The sequence below is a fragment of the Tamandua tetradactyla genome, chromosome 2 (genome assembly GCF_023851605.1).
Source record: "Tamandua tetradactyla isolate mTamTet1 chromosome 2, mTamTet1.pri, whole genome shotgun sequence".
NCBI classification, from domain to species: domain Eukaryota; kingdom Metazoa; phylum Chordata; class Mammalia; order Pilosa; family Myrmecophagidae; genus Tamandua; species Tamandua tetradactyla.
The window spans coordinates 53,046,508-53,066,274 of record NC_135328.1 but is presented as its reverse complement, the minus strand read 5'-3'; the positions used below and the strand labels follow the sequence as shown (position 1 = coordinate 53,066,274).

Here is a 19,767-nt window from a genome sequence, read left to right as displayed (position 1 = left end):
CTGATGACAAAGTCCTTTCACCTACTCATTCAGCTATAGAGTTTATATAGCTGGACTTAGTGGGGAAATAAATGTTTTCATGGGGTAAAGAAAAAAATCCCCTTTCCTTTTTTTTTTTGCCTTTATTCCTACCACCATGTTGCTGCTATGTCCAAGCCTCAAAACCATCCAGCCTTCCCCGTGAGCTGGCACTTTTCTCAAACAGGAGAACTTCAGAATCATTGGTTATTTGTGCTTCTGGAAAAGTGAGAACTAGGTATACTGCCAGAACACAGCTCTCATGATTCAAGAGGTTCCTGCTGTTGCTGTTACAGTTACAGTGACTGTAAAAACATGCCCCCAGACAAAGGAAAACGCCTCAACCAATATAACTCAGTGTCACTGCCTGTTAGGTAGTTCACATTTCAGGCCTGACCTCATTAAAAAGAGAACACACTTTTCCCCAGGAGGAACTGGAGGCACACAGTATTGCTCTTGAAAAAACCTTCTCTAGACTAGGACACAGGGAGGTGGTGCATCTGTATGACTTAGACGAGCCTTTCCCGACTCCAGCATAGACAGCCCCCTGTACTTCTCCATACTTGCTTAGATCAGAAAAGAAATGCAACCTAAAGATTTACAGAATGAACTGTTATATGTAACAACAGAACAAACTGTTCTATGCTTACAGCACCTTGTTAAAGAAGTAAGCCTAATAAAGGACAAGGTGTTCAATAGATGTTGACACTGAGAAGCAAACACATTCACCATGACACAAGATGATGCTAAAAGTATGTCTGGGAAAAACATTTTCTACCTTTCTTTCCTAAGAAAATATTTCTTTCCAAGTGGTGAACCAATTGAAAAAACAACTTTCAATCTTTCATGACAGACCTGAGGCTAGGGACAAAGAAGTTTGAAAAAAAAGGAATTGTCTCCAGAGGAGTCGAGGCAGAGGAGACAATCTTATTACCCAACAATGCAAAACCATTTAAAATATGGACGCAGTGCTAGGAAGCAAGATTTAACAATGGTTCACGGTGAAAAGAATCACTTCTGCTTGGGAAATTGGGGGACAAGCTTTTAAGTCTGAATTAAAAGATGAGGAGAGGACTTCCTGGAAGATGACGGCTTAGTAAGACGCGCGGATCTTAGTTTCTTCTCCAGGACACCTACTAGGGGAGTAGAAACGATACAGAAAGCGCCCAAAGCCACAACAGAGATAAAAAAGACAGCGTACCCCATCCTGGAACGGCTGGCTGGCTGAGAGAAGCAGCTCGGGTGAGATCGCCGAGGCGTGCGGGCCTTACCGGGCGGGGTGGCAAGCGGCCGGAGTTACTCCCTTCCCCCTTCCCGGGCCGGCTGGGAGAATTGGAGAGGTGGTCCCCTGAAACCAAGGCGACTGGCGCCCACACCACGTGCAGCCCCCGGACCAACTGAGAGAATTGGATCGGAAACCCCCAGGCCGTGGAGAACGGTGACCCCGTGACTCCCAGGGAACGTGCACTCTCTCGGGCGGGCCGCTGCCGCTGGCGCCCTCCCGCCACGCTTGTTGCCCAGGGCCGACTAGGAAATTCGGACGGGCTCTTTCCCTGGCTGTGGCGACCAGCAACCCTCCCTGCGTTCGGACACCCTCCCTGCGTTCGGACCCCGGGCCGGCTCAAGCCGCTTTGGCTAGCGAACCCCCAGGACGGCGAGAGTTTTCCAAAGTTTAAGGTCCCACAGCACCTTTTACTGGTGGGACCCGCAGACAAACGTGTGCCACGAGCGCCACCTACTGGGCAGGATAAGAAAAACAGAACCCAGAGATTTCATAGAAAAATATTACAACCTTGCTGGGTCCAACACCAAGAGAAATCTGAATAAATGCCCAGACGCCAGCAGCAGAAGATAACTGTCCACGCTCAAAAGATTGAGAATATGGCTCAGTCAAAGGAACAAACCAATAGCTCAAATGAGACACAAGAGCTGAGACAACTAATGCTGAATATACGAACAGAAATGGAAAACCTCTTCAAAAATGAAATCGATAAATTGAGGGAGGACATGAAGAGGACATGGGCTGAACATAAAGAAGAAATAGAAAACCTGAAAAAACAAATCGCAGAACTTATGGAAGTGAAGGATAAAGTAAAAAATAATGGATAGCTACAATGATAGATTTAAAGAGACAGAAGATAGAATTAGTGATTTGGAGGATGGAACATCTGAATTCCAAAAAGAAACAAAAACTATAGGGAAAAGAATGGAAAAATTTGAACAGGGTATCAGGGAACTCAAGGACAATATGAACCGCACAAATATACGTGTTGTGGGTGTCCCAGAAGGAGAAGAGAAGGGAAAAGGAGGAGAAAAACTAATGGAAGAAATTATCACTGAAAATTTCCCAACTCTTATGAAAGACCTAAAATTACAGATCCAAGAAGTGCAGCGCACCCCAAAGAGATTAGACCCAAATAGGCGTTCTCCAAGACACTTACTAGTTAGAATGTCAGAGGTCAAAGAGAAAGAGAAGATCTTGAAAGCAGCAAGAGAAAAACAATCCATTACATACAAGGGAAACCCAATAAGACTTTGTGTAGATTTCTCAGCAGAAACCATGGAAGCTAGAAGACAGTGGGATGATATATTTAAAATACTAAAAGAGAAAAACTGCCAACCAAGACTCCTATATCCAGCAAAATTATCCTTCAAAAATGAGGGAGAAATTAAAACATTCTCAGACAAAAAGTCACTGAAAGAATTTGTGACCAAGAGACCAGCTCTGCAAGAAATACTAAAGGGAGCACTAGAGTCAGATACAAAAAGACAGAAGAGAGAGATATGGAAAAGAGTGTAGAAAAAAGGAAAATCAGATATGATATATATAATACAAAAGGCAAAATGTTAGAGGAAAATATTATCCAAACAGTAATAACACTAAATGTCAATGGACTGAATTCCCCAATCAAAAGACATAGATTGGCAGAATGGATTAAAAAACAGGATCCTTCGATATGCTGTCTACAGGAAACACATCTTAGACCCAAAGATAAACATAGGTTGAAAGTGAAAGGTTGGGAAAAGATATTTCATGCAAATAACAACCAGAAAAGAGCAGGAGTGGCTATACTAATATCCAACAAATTAGACTTCAAATGTAAAACAGTTAAAAGAGACAAAGAAGGACACTATATACTAATAAAAGGAACAATTAAACAAGAAGACATAACAATCATAAATATTTACGCACCGAATCAGAATGCCCCAAAATACGTGAGGAATATACTGCAAACACTGAAAAGGGAAATAGACTCATATACCATAATAGTTGGAGACTTCAACTCACCACTCTCATCAAGGGACAGAACATCTAGACAGAGGATCAACAAAGAAATAGAGAATCTGAATATTACTATAAATGAACTAGACTTAATAGACATTTATAGGACATTACATCCCACAACAGCAGGATACACCTTTTTCTCAAGTGCTCATGGATCATTCTCAAAGATAGACCATATGCTGGGTCACAAAGCAAGTCTTAACAAATTTAAAAAGATTGAAATCTTACACAACACTTTCTCGGACCATAAAGGAATGATGTTGGAAATCAATAATAGGCAGAGTGCCAGAAAATTCACAAATACGTGGAGGCTCAACAACACACTCCTAAACAACGACTGGGTCAAAGAAGAAATTGCAAGAGAAATTAGCAAATACCTTGAGGCGAATGAAAATGAAAACACAACATATCAAAACTTATGGGACGCAGCAAAGGCAGTGCTAAGAGGGAAATTTATTGCTCTAAATGCCTATATCAGAAAAGAAGAAAAGGCAAAAATTCAGGAATTAACTATCCATTTGGAAGAACTGGAGAAAGAACAGCAAGCTAACCCCAAAGCAAGCAAAAGGAAAGAAATAACAAAGATTAGAGCACAAATAAATGAAATTGAAAACATGAAAACAATAGAGAAAATCAATAAGGCCAGAAGTTGGTTCTATGAGAAAATCAATAAGATTGATGGGCCCTTAGCAAGATTGACAAAAAGAAGAAGAGAGAGGATGCAAATAAATAAGATCAGAAATGGAAGAGGAGACATAACTACTTACCTCACAGAAATAAAGGAGGTAATAACAGGATACTATGAACAACTTTACGCTAATAAATACAACAATTTAGAGGAAATGGACGGGTTCCTGGAAAGACATGAACAACCAACTTTGACTCAAGAAGACATAGATGACCTCAACAAACCAATCACAAGTAAAGAAATTGAATTAGTCATTCAAAAGCTTCCTAAAAAGAAAAGTCCAGGACCAGATGGCTTCACATGTGAATTCTACCAAACGTTCCAGAAAGAATTAGTACCAATTCTCTTCAAACTCTTCAAAAAAATCGAAGTGGAGGGAAAACTACCTAATTCATTCTATGAAGCCAACATCACCCTCATACCAAAACCAGGCAAAGATATTACAAAAAAAGAAAACTACAGACCAATCTCTCTAATGAATACAGATGCAAAAATCCTCAATAAAATTCTAGCAAATCGTATCCAACAACACATTAAAAGAATTATACATCATGACCAAGTAGGATTCATCCCAGGTATGCAAGGATGGTTCAACATAAGAAAATCAATTAATGTAATACACCATATCAACAAATCAAAGCAGAAAAATCACATGATCATCTCAATTGATGCAGTGAAGGCATTTGACAAGATTCAACATCCTTTCCTGTTGAAAACACTTCAAAAGATAGGAATACAAGGCAACTTCCTTAAAATGATAGAGGGAATATATGAAAAACCCACAGCTAATATCATCCTCAATGGGGAAAAATTGAAAACTTTCCCCCTAAGATCAGGAACAAGACAAGGATGTCCACTATCACCACTATTATTCAACATTGTGTTGGAGGTTCTAGCCAGAGCAATTAGACAAGAAAAAGAAATACAAGGCATCAAAATTGGAAAGGAAGAAGTAAAACTATCACTGTTTGCAGACGATATGATACTATACGTCGAAAACCCGGAAAAATCCACAACAAAACTACTAGAGCTAATAAATGAGTACAGCAAAGTAGCAGGTTACAAGATCAACATTCAAAAATCTGTAGCATTTCTATACACTAGTAATGAACAAGCTGAGGGGGAAATCAAGAAACGAATCCCATTTACAATTGCAACTAAAAGAATAAAATACCTAGGAATAAATTTAACTAAAGAGACAAAAAACCTATATAAAGAAAACTACAAAAAACTGCTAAAAGAAATCACAGAAGACCTAAATAGATGGAAGGGCATACCGTGTTCATGGATTGGAAGACTAAATATAGTTAAGATGTCAATCCTACCTAAATTGATTTACAGATTCAATGCAATACCAATCAAAATCCCAACAACTTATTTTTCAGAAATAGAAAAACCAATAAGCAAATTTATCTGGAAGGGCAGGGTGCCCCGAATTGCTAAAAACATCTTGAGGAAAAAAAACGAAGCTGGAGGTCTCGCGCTGCCTGACTTTAAGGCATATTATGAAGCCACAGTGGTCAAAACAGCATGGTATTGGCATAAAGATAGATATATCGACCAATGGAATCGAATAGAGTGCTCAGATATAGACCCTCTCATCTATGGACATTTGATCTTTGATAAGGCAGTCAAGCCAACTCACCTGGGACAGAGCAGTCTCTTCAATAAATGGTGCCTAGAGAACTGGATATCCACATGCAAAAGAATGAAAGAAGACCCATCTCTCACACCCTATACAAAAGTTAACTCAAAATGGATCAAAGATCTAAACATTAGGTCTAAGACCATAAAACAGTTAGAGGAAAATGTTGGGAGATATCTTATGGATCTTACAATTGGAGGCGGTTTTATGGACCTTAAACCTAAAGCAAGAGCACTGAAGAAGGAAATAAATAAATGGGAACTCCTCAAAATTAAACACTTTTGTGCATCAAAGAACTTCATCAAGAAAGTAGAAAGACAGCCTTCACAATGGGAGACAATATTTGGAAATGATATATCAGATAAAGGTCTAGTATCCAGAATTTATAAAGAGATTGTTCATCTCAACAACAAAAAGACAGCCAACCCAATTACAAAATGGGAAAAAGACTTGAACAGACACCTCTCAGAAGAGGAAATACGGATGGCCAAGAGGCACATGAAGAGATGCTCAATGTCCCTGGCCATTAGAGAAATGCAAATCAAAACCACAATGAGATATCATCTCACACCCACCAGAATGGCCATTATCAACAAAACAGAAAATGACAAGTGCTGGAGAGGATGCGGAGAAAGAGGCACACTTATCCACTGTTGGTGGGAATGTCAAAGGGTGCAACCACTGTGGAAGGCAGTTTGGCGGTTCCTCAAAAAGCTGAATATAGAATTGCCATACGACCCAGCAATACCATTGCTAGGTATCTACTCAAAGGACTTAAGGGCAAAGACACAAACGGACATTTGCACACCAATGTTTATAGCAGCATTATTTACAATTGCAAAGAGATGGAAACAGCCAAAATCTCCATCAACAGAAGAGTGGCTAAACAAACTGTGGTATATACATACGATGGAATATTATGCAGCTTTAAGACAAGATAAACTTATGAACCATGTAATAACATGGATGGACCTAGAGAATATTATGCTGAGTGAATCCAGCCAAAAGCTAAAGGACAAATACTGTATGGTCCCACTGATGTGAACGGACATTCGAGAATAAACTTGAAATATGTCATTGGTAACAGAGTTCAGCAGGAGTTAGAAACAGGGTAAGACACTGGGTAATTGAAGCTGAAGGGATACAGACTGTGCAACAGGACTAGATACAAAAACTCAAAAATGGACAGCACAATAATACCTAATTATAAAGTAATCATGTTAAAACACTGAATGAAGCTGCATCTGAGCTATAGGTTTTTGTTTTGTTTTGTTTTGATTTTACTATTATTACTTTTATTTTTTTCTCTATATTAACATTCTATATCTTTTTCGGTTATGTTGCTAGTTCTTCTAAACCAATGCAAATGTACTAAGAAATGATGATCATGCATCTATGTGATGATGTTAAGAATTAATGATTGCATGTGTAGAATGGTATGATCTCTAAATGTTGGGTTAATTTCTTTTTTCCGTTAATTAAAAAAAAAAAAAAAAGAGAAGGGATAATTGGAGATGAAGGGATACAGACTGTACAACGGGACTGGATATAAAAACTCAGAAATGGACAGCACAATACTACCCAATTGTAATGCAATTATGTTAAAACACTGAATGAAGCTGCATGTGAGGTATAGGTTTTTTGTTTTTGTTTTTTTTGTTTTTTTTTTCTTTCTATTATTGTTTTAATTCTTATTCTGTTGTCTTTTTATTTCTTTTTCTAAATCGATGCAAATGTACTAAGAAATGATGAATATGCAACTATGTGATGTTATTAAGAATTACTGATTGTACATGTAGATTGGAATGATTTCTAATTGTTTTGTTAATTCTTTTTTTAATTAATAAAAAAAAAAAAAAAAAGATGAGGAGAGGGGTGCAGGGGTAGTTCAGTGGTAGAATTCTCACTGACCATGCGGGAGACCTGGGTTCAATTCCCAGTTCATGCACTTTCCAAAAAAAACAAACAGGCAAAACAAACAAAAATTCAAAACAATGGTGCTGCCATAATGGGATACTCACTTGGAAAATAACAAAATGTGACCTCACCATACAGCATAAATAAATAAATAAATAAATAAATAAATATGAAGAGGAGGCTGGTCAGCAAGATGGAGGGGTGGGAGGAGGGCAGAGAAGTTTCTGAAAGAAGAAATAAAACATGCAAAAGCATACAGGGGGGAAAAAAGATAAGAAGAAAATTCTCCAGAGCAGTCAGGGAATTCAGAATAGTCCAGGATGGCTAATCCATGAAGGAAAGTGACAGGAAGAGCCAAGGGTGGTGACAGACAGGGCTATGGAGGAGAACTCTGCCTGCTTTGTTAATGATGATTGGACTTGATTCTCTATACCAGGAATGTATGATTCTCAGACCTGGCTATACTCCAGAATGCCCTGAGAAGTTAGGAAAAGAAAAAGCAGAAACAGGCCCAATCAAGATGGCAGAATGAGAAGCTTCAGGGCTCCATTCCCACAAAGAAACTTTGAACAACTAACAAGAACTGGCAGAAATATCTTTCTAAGCTCTAGAAAACAGTTAAAGCCCTGTAGCAACAGGGCTAGTGCAAAATGAAGCAAAAGGCAACTTAAAAGTGAAAGGATCTTGTGGCCCCTTGTTATCCCCTCACTGGCTTGACAGGGTCCTACCGTGATCCCAATGTGGGTCTGGTTCTGTTGCATTTATGCGGAGTATGTATGTCCGGCCCAATCTCTCTGATGGCTGCTAGAGGGACTGAACCAAGACATTCACCACAGGCATGCCAGAATTTGCCCTGCATGTAGAAGCAGCTCACAGAGCTTTCCTACAGAATGCTGTGGGAGGGGAGTGAAGTTGTTGATAAGCAGGGCAGGGACTGCTAGGATACAGGACATAAAGTACAGAGCTTGGGGCAGTAAAGAAACTGTTTTTTTAGAGAAGAGGGGACATTCATATCTGTGGAAATGGGGAAATTCCTAGGACCACTTACACATACCCAAAAAGAATCAGGGAGGGCCCCTGCTTTCCTCTCAAGTTATTCTTTAAATTCACTGTATGGTTAAGCTCTGAATGAAAGTACTCATACAGGTCAATCTGCAAAGAATGGAAAAGGTGTTTTCTTTTCTTCCTTCTTTCTCTGGTAAATCCTGGCATTCAAGGAAGGCTCTGTCATAACACTAGCTGGAAACAAGTTTCAGGAACAGATACTTCAATGTCTAAATTCCAGCAATAACATATTAAAATATAAAAATCCCCAGGTTTCAATAAAAGATTAAAGAAATACAAAGAAACAGGCAGCGATGGCCTAGGCTAAGGAGAAGCTTAAAGCATTAGAAAACATCAGTGAGGAGGATCACACCTGGGATACCCTTGACAAAGCCCTTAGAAAAACTGTTCTTAAATCTATCTGAAGAGCTAAAAGAAAACATGGACAATGAACTAAAGTTAATCAGAAAAATGAAAGATGAACAAAAGAATAACACTATAGAGATGAAAATTATGTAAAGGAACCAGAACTGAAGACCAGAGTAAAAGAAATGAAAAATTCCACAAATGGGTTCAACAGCAGAGTGGAACTGGCAGAATAAAGAATGAGTTCAGCTTGAGGAGAAGATGATTGAAGTAACCCAGTCTGAGAAGCAGAAAGGAAAAAGAATGAAAAAAAGTGAACAGAGCCTGAGGAATCTCAGGAACATCATCAAGTGTACCAATACATGCATTGTAGGAGTCCCAGAAAGAGAAAAGAGAAAGAGGCAGAGAGAATACTCAAAGAAAGAATGGCCAAAAACTTCCCCAATTTAATGAAAGATGTGAATATACACATTCATGATACTAAAAGTCCAAACAGGATAAACCTATACAGACCCACACGACAATATATTATAATCAAACTGTCAAAGGCCAACGATAAAGGGAGAATTCTGAAGACTGCAATAGAGAAGCAACATGTCATAGGCAAGGAAGCCTCAATAACACTAAGTGCTAATTTCTCAACAGAAACCATCATGGCAAACAGACAGGAGGAAGACATGTTTAAACCAAAGAAAGCAAAACACTGACAATCAAGAATACTACATCCAGCAAAACTGCCTTTCAAAAATGAGGGAGTTATTAAGACATTCTCAGATAAAAGGGAAGGGAAGGGAGTGCAAGGGTAGTTCAGTGGTAGAATTTCTTGCCTGCTGTGTGAGAGACCTGAGTTTGAGTCATGGTTGGTCCATGCATTTCCCAAAAACCAAACAAACAAACAAACAAATTCAACAAATAACGGGATATACAAATGCAAAATAATGAAATGTGACCCCATCGTACAGCATACAAAAAAAAAGCTAAGGGAGTTTTCACCACTAGATTGGCCATAAAAGAAATGCTACTGAAAGTTCCATAGGTTGAAAGGAAAGGACAATAAACAATAGACTGAAGTTTAACGAAGAGATAAAGACCTCCAGTGAGGGTACTGCTATGCACAAATATAAATGCCAGAATTACTGTATTTTTGGTTTGTAACACCACTTTTTTACTTTCTACAGTATCTAAAAAGCAAATGAAGAAATGTAATGATAAATGAGTGGTTCTGGAATCGTAATGTAAAAACATGTAATTTGTGACAAGAACTACATAAGGTGGGCAGATGCAGGGGTATAGGGATGTAGTTTTCCGTTTGCTATGGAAGTTCATCTAAAGGAAAACAAAGCTGTTATAAATTCAGGATGTTAAAATTTAAGCCCCATGATAACTACAAAGAAAATATCAGAGAACATACAAGCTTACAGAAACACAGGTTAGAGTATAGGATGCGAGGGGTAGGGGCAAGGGGAATAGGGAGTTGATGTATGAATGAAGGGTTTCTGTTTGGGAGATGGGAAAGTTTTAGTAATGGAAGATGATAAGGATTCTGCAATATTGTGATTATGATTAATGCTTGGGAATGGTAGCGGTGGGAAAGTTTATGTCATATTTATGTCCCCACAATTAACAACATAAAAAATAAAGGGCAACTAAAGAGACAATGACAATTAAATGTAATACATAATCTTGGACATTACTAGAGAGCAAAGAAGGACTGCAGGAAGATGGCAGAGCAAGAAGCTTTAGGAATCCAGTCCTTTCACAAAAACATCTATTGGACTGGCAGGAATTATCTGAATCAAATATTTTAGAACACTAGAGTCTGGGGGAATACTGTAAAGCATCCAGGGAAAAACTGGATGAAGAGGTTGGAAAATTGCAGTAAAAACTGTGAATTTCACCCTCCGTGCAGCAGCTACCACCTCCCATTCTCCAAGAGCAGTGCGGACTACAGCCTGGTGCAGCTTGCTGGTGCCAAGGTGGGTATAAGGATCAAGTCCTCCAAAGTCCAGGGGTGTGTGGCTTAATTGCTGGTCACAGTTTTTTGATAAGTTACTTCAGACTGCTTTGAGACCAGTGCTCAGAATGACCATGTTCCAACTTCACTGGCAAAAGTGGAAGAGGAGTCTTAAAGAGGCAGCATATTTTGTTTTGTTTAAGTTTTTTTTTTCTTTCTTTTCTCTTTGCATTCTCCATATGGGAGCAAAAGCAGTTTGGAAAAGTCACTAATTGATGTCTCCAGCCCTCAATAACAACAGCAAAATAAATCTAGGAATTCCAGATGAGTGGGAGAACTAGATTTCCAGAGTTATAACGCAATACTCTAAATGCTTGTTTTCAACAAAACAATTACAAAGCATACAAAGAAGCAGGAAAGTATGGTCTTCACAGGAAAAAAAAAAAATTTGCCAGAAACCATCCCCGAGGAAGCTTATATATTAGAAATACTAGACAATGACTTTAAATCAACTGCCTTAAATATCTTCTCTTTATCCATGTACAAAGAACGAAGGAAATAAGTAAAATGTCTGAAAAAAAAAAGAAAATATAAAGAAGAACCAAACAAATTTCGGAACTGCAGTTTACAGTAATTGAAATGAAAAACTCACAAGATGGATTCAACAGCAAATGTGGTAAGTCAGAAAAAACGATCAGTAAACCTGAAGATAAAACAATTGAAATTATTCAGTGTAAGAAGCAGAAAGAAAAAAATAATGAAGAAAAATGAACAGAGCCTATAGGACCTTTGGGATATCTTCAACTGTGTCAACATACATGTAACTGGAGTACCAGAAGGACGAGAGAGAAAAAGGGACAAAAAAAAAGTATTCAAAGAAACAATGTTGAAAATTTCCCCAATATGACAAAAGATATGACTACATCCACCCAGGAAGTTTAATGAACTCCAATGAGGACAGATTCTAAGAGATCCATACCAAGACATATTATAGTGAAACTGTCAAAATCCCAAAACAAGAACAGGATTTCAAAAGTAGCAAGAGAGAAGCAATTTATCACTCACAAGGGATCCTCAATAAGATTAACAGTAGATTTCTCATCAGAAGCCATGGAGACCAGAAGACAATGGGGTGGCAAATTTAAAGTCCTTAAAGAAAAAATCTAAACCAAGAATTCTACATCCAGAAAAATTATTCTTCAAACATGAAGGACAAATCAGGACACTTACAGATAAACAAAAGCTGAAAGAGTTCAGTTTTTTACCAGAAAACCTGCCCTAAAAGAAATGCTAAAGGTAGTCCTTCAGACTGAAATAACAATAGGCAGTAACCTGAAGCCCATAAGAAGAAATAAATAATACTAGTACAGGTAACTACATGGGTACATACAAGTATGGACGGGCCATGGTGGCTCAGCAGGCAGAGTTCTTGCCCGCCATGCTGGAGACTTGGGTTTGTTTCTTGGTACCTGCCCATCCAAAAAAAAAAAAAGAAAAAACAATCTTGTACTATTGTACTTTTGGTTTGTAACTGCTTTTTAATCCCATATGACTTGAAAGGCAAATGTGTAAAAAAAAAAAAAACCATGTTAATGGGCATGTAATAGATGTAATCTGAGAGAGTAACAATACAAAGTGGGAGGAACAGAGATATATGAGCAGTGAGTTTGTATATTATTAATACCAAGCTGGTACTAGTTCAACTAGGTTTATTAGTTTAAGATTGTTAATTGTAATTATAAAGGTAACCTTTAAGAAAATAAGTAAAAAATGCAGAGAAAAGGAAAGAAAGGATCAAAATGGTACACTATAAAAAAAGCAGCTAAATACAAAAACAAAAAAAGGGGGTAGTATTGCAGCAACTGAAGAACAAAAACAAACAAGACACACGAAAACAAACAGCTAATTGGCAGAAATAAATCCTTTCTCAATCATTACCTTAAATGTTAATGGATTAAACTTCCCCATTAAAAGGCAGCGATTGGCAGACTGGATGAAAAAGATAAACCATTTAAACATGATCTCCAGGAAACTTACTTTAGGTACAAAGAAGACACAGAGGTCAAAAGTAAAAGGATGGAAAAAGATATTTCACACAAACAGTAATCAAAAAGTATTGGAGTAAGGGTACATGGGTGGTTCAGTGGTAGAATGCTCACCATCCATGGAAGAGACCAAGGTTTGATTCCCAGACCATGTACCACAACACCCCCCCACCCCTAAAAAAGAAAAACGTATTGGAGTGGCTATATTGTTGTCAGACAAAACAGACTGTATGTCAAAAAAGATTACAAAAGACAAAGGAGGATAAATGATAAAAGACTCATTCCAGAAAAATGAAACAAGTACAAACATACATGTACCTTACAACATAGCCCCAAAATATATGAAGCAAAAACTGACAGAATTAAAGGGAAAAACAGTTCTATAATCACAAGTAGAGACTCCAATTCACCATTTTCAGTAACTGACAGACCATCTGAAAAGCAGATTAGGAAGGAAATAAAAGACTTTAACAACACTATTAAGCAATCAGACCTAAGGGACATATACACAACAGCAGAATATACTTTATTCCCAAGTGCACATGGAATATTTTCCAGTTTAGACCAAATGCTAGGTCACAAATCAAACCTTAGTAAAATTTAAAATGCACACAAAGTATCTTCTTGGATCACAATGGAATAGAGCTAGAAATCAAAAAACAGAATGAAAAACTGGGAAATTAAAAAATATGTGGAAATTAAACAGCACACTATTAAACAACCAATGAGTCAGAGAAGAAATCACAGGGCAATTAGGAAATACCTTGAGGTGATGAAACAAAAAGATCACATACGAAAATTTAAGGGATGCAGTGAAGGTAGTACTCAGAGGGAAATTTATAGCTCTAAATGCCTACATTAAAGAAGAAGACAGATCACAAATCAACAACAACTTCAGACCTGGAGAAACCAGAATGAGAACAAATTAAACCCAAAGTTCGTAGTAGGAACAACATAGTAAAAGATAAGAGCAGAGATAAATGAAATAGAAAAGAGAAAAACAATAGAGAGAACTGATAAAACCAAAAGAAGTTTTCTTTTAAAGATCAATCTAATTGATAAACCTTTAGTCAGACTGACAAAAAAAAAAAAAGAGAGAGAGAGAGAGAAGACACAACTAACTAAAATCAGGAATGAAAGAGGAAACATTACCATTGCTCTAACAGAAATAAAGATTATAAGAGAGTACTAAGTACAATTATATGCCAGTAAATGAGAAAACTTGGATGAAATGGACAAATTCCTTGAAACATAAATGACCAAATCTGACCCAAGAAGATACAGAAAATCTCAACAGACTCGTAAACAAAGAGATTGAATCATTAATTTAAAAATCTACCAACAAAGAAAAGTCCAGGACCCAGCAGTTTCACTGCTCAATTCTACCAAACATTTAAAGATTTAATACCAATCCTTCTCAAACTCTTTCAAGGAACTTAAGAGGAAGGACATTTCCTAATTCCTTCCATGGGGTCAACCTTACCCTGATACAAAATCTGATAAAGACAGTGTAGGAGAAGCAAATTAAGAACCAATATCCCTTAAAGAATACAGACGCAAAAATTCTCAACAAACATTGGCAAATCTGATCCAATAGTATATTAAAAGAAGGGTATACCACGACCAAGTACGATTTATTCCACACATGCAAGGATAGTTTTTAGCATAGAAAAATCAATATAATATACTGCATTAATAAAATGAAGGAACAAAAACACACAATTATGTCAAGTAATGCAGAAAAAGCACATGACAAAATCCAATATCCTTTCATGATAAAAACAGTCAGAAAACTAGGAATAGAAGGAATTTTCTCAATATGATAAAGGGCATTTATGAAAAGCCTACAGCAAATACCATACTCATATGGTGAAAGACTGAATGCTTCTTCCCTATGATCAGAAACAAGACAAGGATGCCCACTATCATCACTGTTTTTCAACACGGCACTGGAAGTTCTAGCCAAAGCAATCATCCAAGAAAGAGTAAGAAACAATAGGCATCCAAATTGGAAAGGAAGAAATCATATTATGCTTCTCTGTATATGACATGATCTTATGTATAGAAAATCCCCAAAAATGCACAAGAAAACTACCAGAATCAATAAATGAACTCAGCAAAGTTGAAGGATACAAGCTAAACATGCAGAAGTTAGCTGGGTTTTTATATAAGCAAAGAACAATCTGAAAAGGAAATAAAAAATTCCATTTACAATAGCATCTGAAAGAATAAAATACCTAGGAATAATTTTAACCAAGGAGGTGAAAAACTTGTATGCTGAAAAATGAAAAACATTCCTGAAAGAAATTAAAGACCTAAATAAATATAGACATCCCGTTTTATGGATTCAAAGACTTAATAGTGTTAAGATGTCAATTCTGCTTAAAGCAATTTACACATACGATGCAATCCCTTTCAAAATTCAGTAAACTTTTTTGAAGAAATGGAAAGGTTAATTCTCAACTTCATATGAAATTGGCCAAAACAATTTTAAAGAGAAAGAACAAAGTTGAAGGCCTCACACCTGACTTTAAAACTTACTACAAGCTACAGTAATGATACTGGCATAGGGTACACATACAGACCAATGGAATAAAATTGAGAGTTCAGAGATAAATATACACATTGACAACCAGCTGATTTTTGACCAGGGTGCCAATTCCTTTCTATGGGGAAATAATAAGTCTCTTTAACAGACAGTGTTGGGAAAACTGGAAATCTACATGCAAAAGAATGAATGTGGTCCCCTACCTCTCATTATAAACAAAAATTAATTCAAAATGGGTCAATGACCTAAAATAAGAGCTATTATTATAAAACTCATAAGAAAACACAGGGAAATAGCTTCAAGACCTTGTAGACTTTTAGATTTCACACCAAAACAAACAAAAGAAAAACAAATAAAATGAACTTCATCAAAATTAAAATTTTTACTGCATCAAAGGACATTATCAACAAGTGAAAAGACAACCTACAGAATAGGAGAAAATACTTGGAACCACATATCTAACAAGGATTTAATATCCAGAATATATAAAGAATTCCTTTAACTCAGTAACCAATACAAACAATCCAATTAAAAAATGGGCCAAGGATGTGAACAAATATTTCTCAAAAGAAGATATTTAGCTGCTCAATAAGTATATGAAAAGATGCTCAGCACCATTAGGCATTAGCAAAATGCACATTAAAGCTACAATGAGATTCCACTTCATACCCACTAGGATGGCTATTATTTGAAGAACTGAAAATAGTTAAGTGTTGACAAACATGAAGAGAAACAGGAACTCTCATACATTGTTGCTGGGAATGTAAAAGGGTGCAGTTAGTATGGAAAACAGTTTGGCAGTTCACCAGGAAGTTCAACCCAGAATTATCATATAACCCAGCAATTCCACTCCTAGGTATAGACTCCAAAGAACTGAACTGATAATCGTATACCAATGTTCACTGCCGCATTATTCACAATAAACAAAAGGTGGAAGCAACGAAGTGTCCATCAACAGAAGAATGGAGAAAAAAAATGTGTTACATTCATACAACAGAGTATTCTTCAGTATAGAAAGAAATGAAGTGCTGGTACATGCTACCACATGGACAAACTTTGATGACACCATGTTGAGGGCAATAAGTCAGATACAGAAAGAACAAATACTGTAAGATTTCTCTTATACAAAATACTTAGAACGAGCAAATTCATATAGACAGAAAATAGAATAGTGGTTACTAGGGGTGGGAGGCAGGCATGGGGAGTTATTAATAAATGGGTATGAGCTTTGGTTGGGGATGATAAAAACAGTCTGGAAATAGATCATGGTGAAGGTTACACAGTATTGTCAATGTACATAATGTGTCAAATAATTACCCACTTAAAATGGTTAAAATGATTTTTATGTTATACATACTTTACTGCAATTAAAAAAAAAATAAATGCCTAGACTTGGCATCATAAAAATGAGAGCACCTTCTTGACCAAAAGGGGTAAACAAGTGAAACAAAATAAAATTTCAGTGCCTGAGAGATTTGAGGTAGAGTTAAGAAGTCATATTGGACGTTATTCTTACGCAGTATACAGATAACCCTTTTCAATTTTTGGTTATTGGAGCAGCTAAAGGGAAATACCTGAAACTGTTGAACTGTGCCTTGCTTCTAGAAAATGACAGAATAACTATGGAGCTCTTAAAGTGTGAACGTGTGAGTGTGATAATCTTGTGACTGACACTCCATATATCTAGTGTGTGGACAAATGAGTAAGAAAAACAGGACAAAAAAAAATAAACCAACAATAGGGGATTATGGGATGCTTTGGGTGCACTTTTTAACTTATTTTTAGGTTTTTGGAGTAATGAAAATGCTCAAAAATCAATTATAATGATGAATACACAGCTTTATGATGATACTGTGAATCACTGGTTATATCCTTTAGATGAATATATTTCAATAAAAAATCACTGAAGAAAAAAAATAAAAATTTTAATAGGCAATTATTGGGACATATGAAATAAGTTGGAATACAGACTATAAGTTCCTATCAATGTTAAATTCATTGAACTTGATAATGCACTTAATTATATAAATGACTATCTCTTAGGAAATATACATGGCAGTGTTCAAGGTTGATGATATATAGTCTACACTCAAGTATTCAGAACATGGATTGATAGATACAGAGACAGACAGATAGAGAGCTAGCTAGCTAGACTGACAGACAGAATTATATGGCAAATGTGGCAAAATGTTAATACTGATAGGAGTATATTAAGAGTTCTCTGTATGGGGTTTGTATTTTATTTGTAACTGTCTTAACAGTTTGAAAGTATTTCAAAATAAAAAGTTACAGGAAAAAAAAAAGAACATATAAATATTTGAACTCCTGGTATTTGGAATCTAAATCTCCAGGGGAGGAGCCAGAGGATTTATATTAAAAAAACAAAACAAAACAAAACAAAAACAACTCCACAAGTGGTTCTGGTAAGAATGGAGAATGAATAGGAAGGAATAAGATCAGAGGAGAGGTACATCAGCTAACAGCTAAGAGATCCTGATAAGTCCAACCACAATGAAAGCAGGAGAACTAGGATAAAGAGATGTGAGGATATGAACAGAACGTGGGCACTCATTCCACATGGGCTGAGGAAAGGGGAGACTGAGGCCAATGCCCTGGCAGTTCTGTGTTGGCCTGGGTGGATGGCAGTATAGTTTCAAGCTGAGATGGTGGTGGGCAGGTAGGTACATCATCTGAAGTTCAGGAGAGTGGAGTGGTCAGCAAATAGACAGTTACAGGGAGCCTGGGGCTTGGATAGGTACTCAGAATGAGAAGAGGGAGAATGCAAGTCTCCAAAATATTTAAGATCAAGAATGGATGGAGTAAGGAATCAGAAGGAGTTCAAGAGTGGAACAGGTAATGATGAAGTTCAGCAAGTGAACAAGGAGAGTGAAAGTGAATTTAAGGAGATCAAGAAGTCAGTAACACTGGGTGGACCACTGTATCCTGTTTCTCCAGCAAACCTTTTGGAAAGATAAAGGGATGCCTGGTGCCCAAATCAGACTCTAAACTGGTTAGACCTCTGCAGACTTTGTGAGTGATTCTCCTTGTGTCTGTAGCTTCAGACAATACAACAGTGAGAAAGACTGAGACCTTGGTTAGATTAACACCCTAAACTCTCTCTGGCAAGGACACAAAGAGGTGGTGCTTTAGCAACTTCACAGTTTCCATTGTACCTCCCTGGGTGTCTTAGTTTGGATGTAAACACTGAAGGGGGACAAACAGCTGAAGGGGCAATATCCAAACAACAATCTATGCCACAGAGAACCATTCTCGAATGCCCTACATGTAGCACGGAAAGGTGCTCTACAAAGTTTAAGTTAAGCAAGGAGCAGCAGTGATTTTTAGTCTAAACCCTAACTCTACAGATTGTCACAGCTTCATGGAACTGCACAGATTATTTCACAGACAGGAAAAGCCAGGTATGGAGAAGCGTAGTATCTGCTATTAATGTGAAGTTCAGGGAAAAGGTGATACTTGCTATTCATGTCTCTGCTCATTCCTTTGTCTTGTTCCTGTGCACCCATTAGGAAGCCTTCCCTAACTGCCCCAAGCTGGTAAGATACCCTTCTTCTTGGCTCCAGGTGCACCCCTCTATCACAGCACTGTCTGCATCCTGCCATATTTGTCTCCACGCTAGACCATGAGCTCCCTGAGGGTAGGGTTTCTGTACAAGCTGCTGCATCACAACTTCCCATAGGGATGATGGAGTTGCTCACAGTGCATGGCCAGGCTGGCCTCCCTGTTAATAAAAATTGCATCCGATACTTTTTAAACTTTTTATTCTGAAATACTTTCAAACTCACAGGACAGATATAAAGATAATACAAACTCCATTCAGAGAAGACCAACATACCCTTCCTCCTTAGATACCCAGATTCATCAATTTTAATATTTTGTCATAATTGCCTTATCGTTGTATTTACCACATCCGCTATTTTTTTTTTTTTTTGGCATGGGCAGGCACCAGAAATTGAACCCGGGTCATCAGCATGGCAGGCGAGAACTCCGCATGCTGAGACGTGGCCCGCCCTCTACTACTTTTTAACTTGCTAAATTTTTTGATAATTTCTGTTGCCAAAATTTGTAAGCCTCTTGTAGCTTCAGCTCAAAGAGAGAAATTGAAAAAAATAGAAGGGGAAAAAGGCAGAAAAGGTAGGGTAACTTCTAATTGTGCCCTCATTACACAAGTTCAAAAGACAAAGCTGTGTTAAGCCTAATAGAGTAACGGCTGTGCAGAAGGTGCGCACTCCTCTTCT

The 19,767-nt window shown here is 37.4% G+C and overlaps 1 protein-coding gene across 2 annotated transcripts in view; it reads right to left on the bottom strand.

Annotated features, from left to right (window-relative positions):
- Positions 1 to 19,767, bottom strand: part of GPR107 (G protein-coupled receptor 107) — a 141,523-nt gene that overhangs the window by 9,862 nt on the left and 111,894 nt on the right. The window lies entirely within an intron of this gene.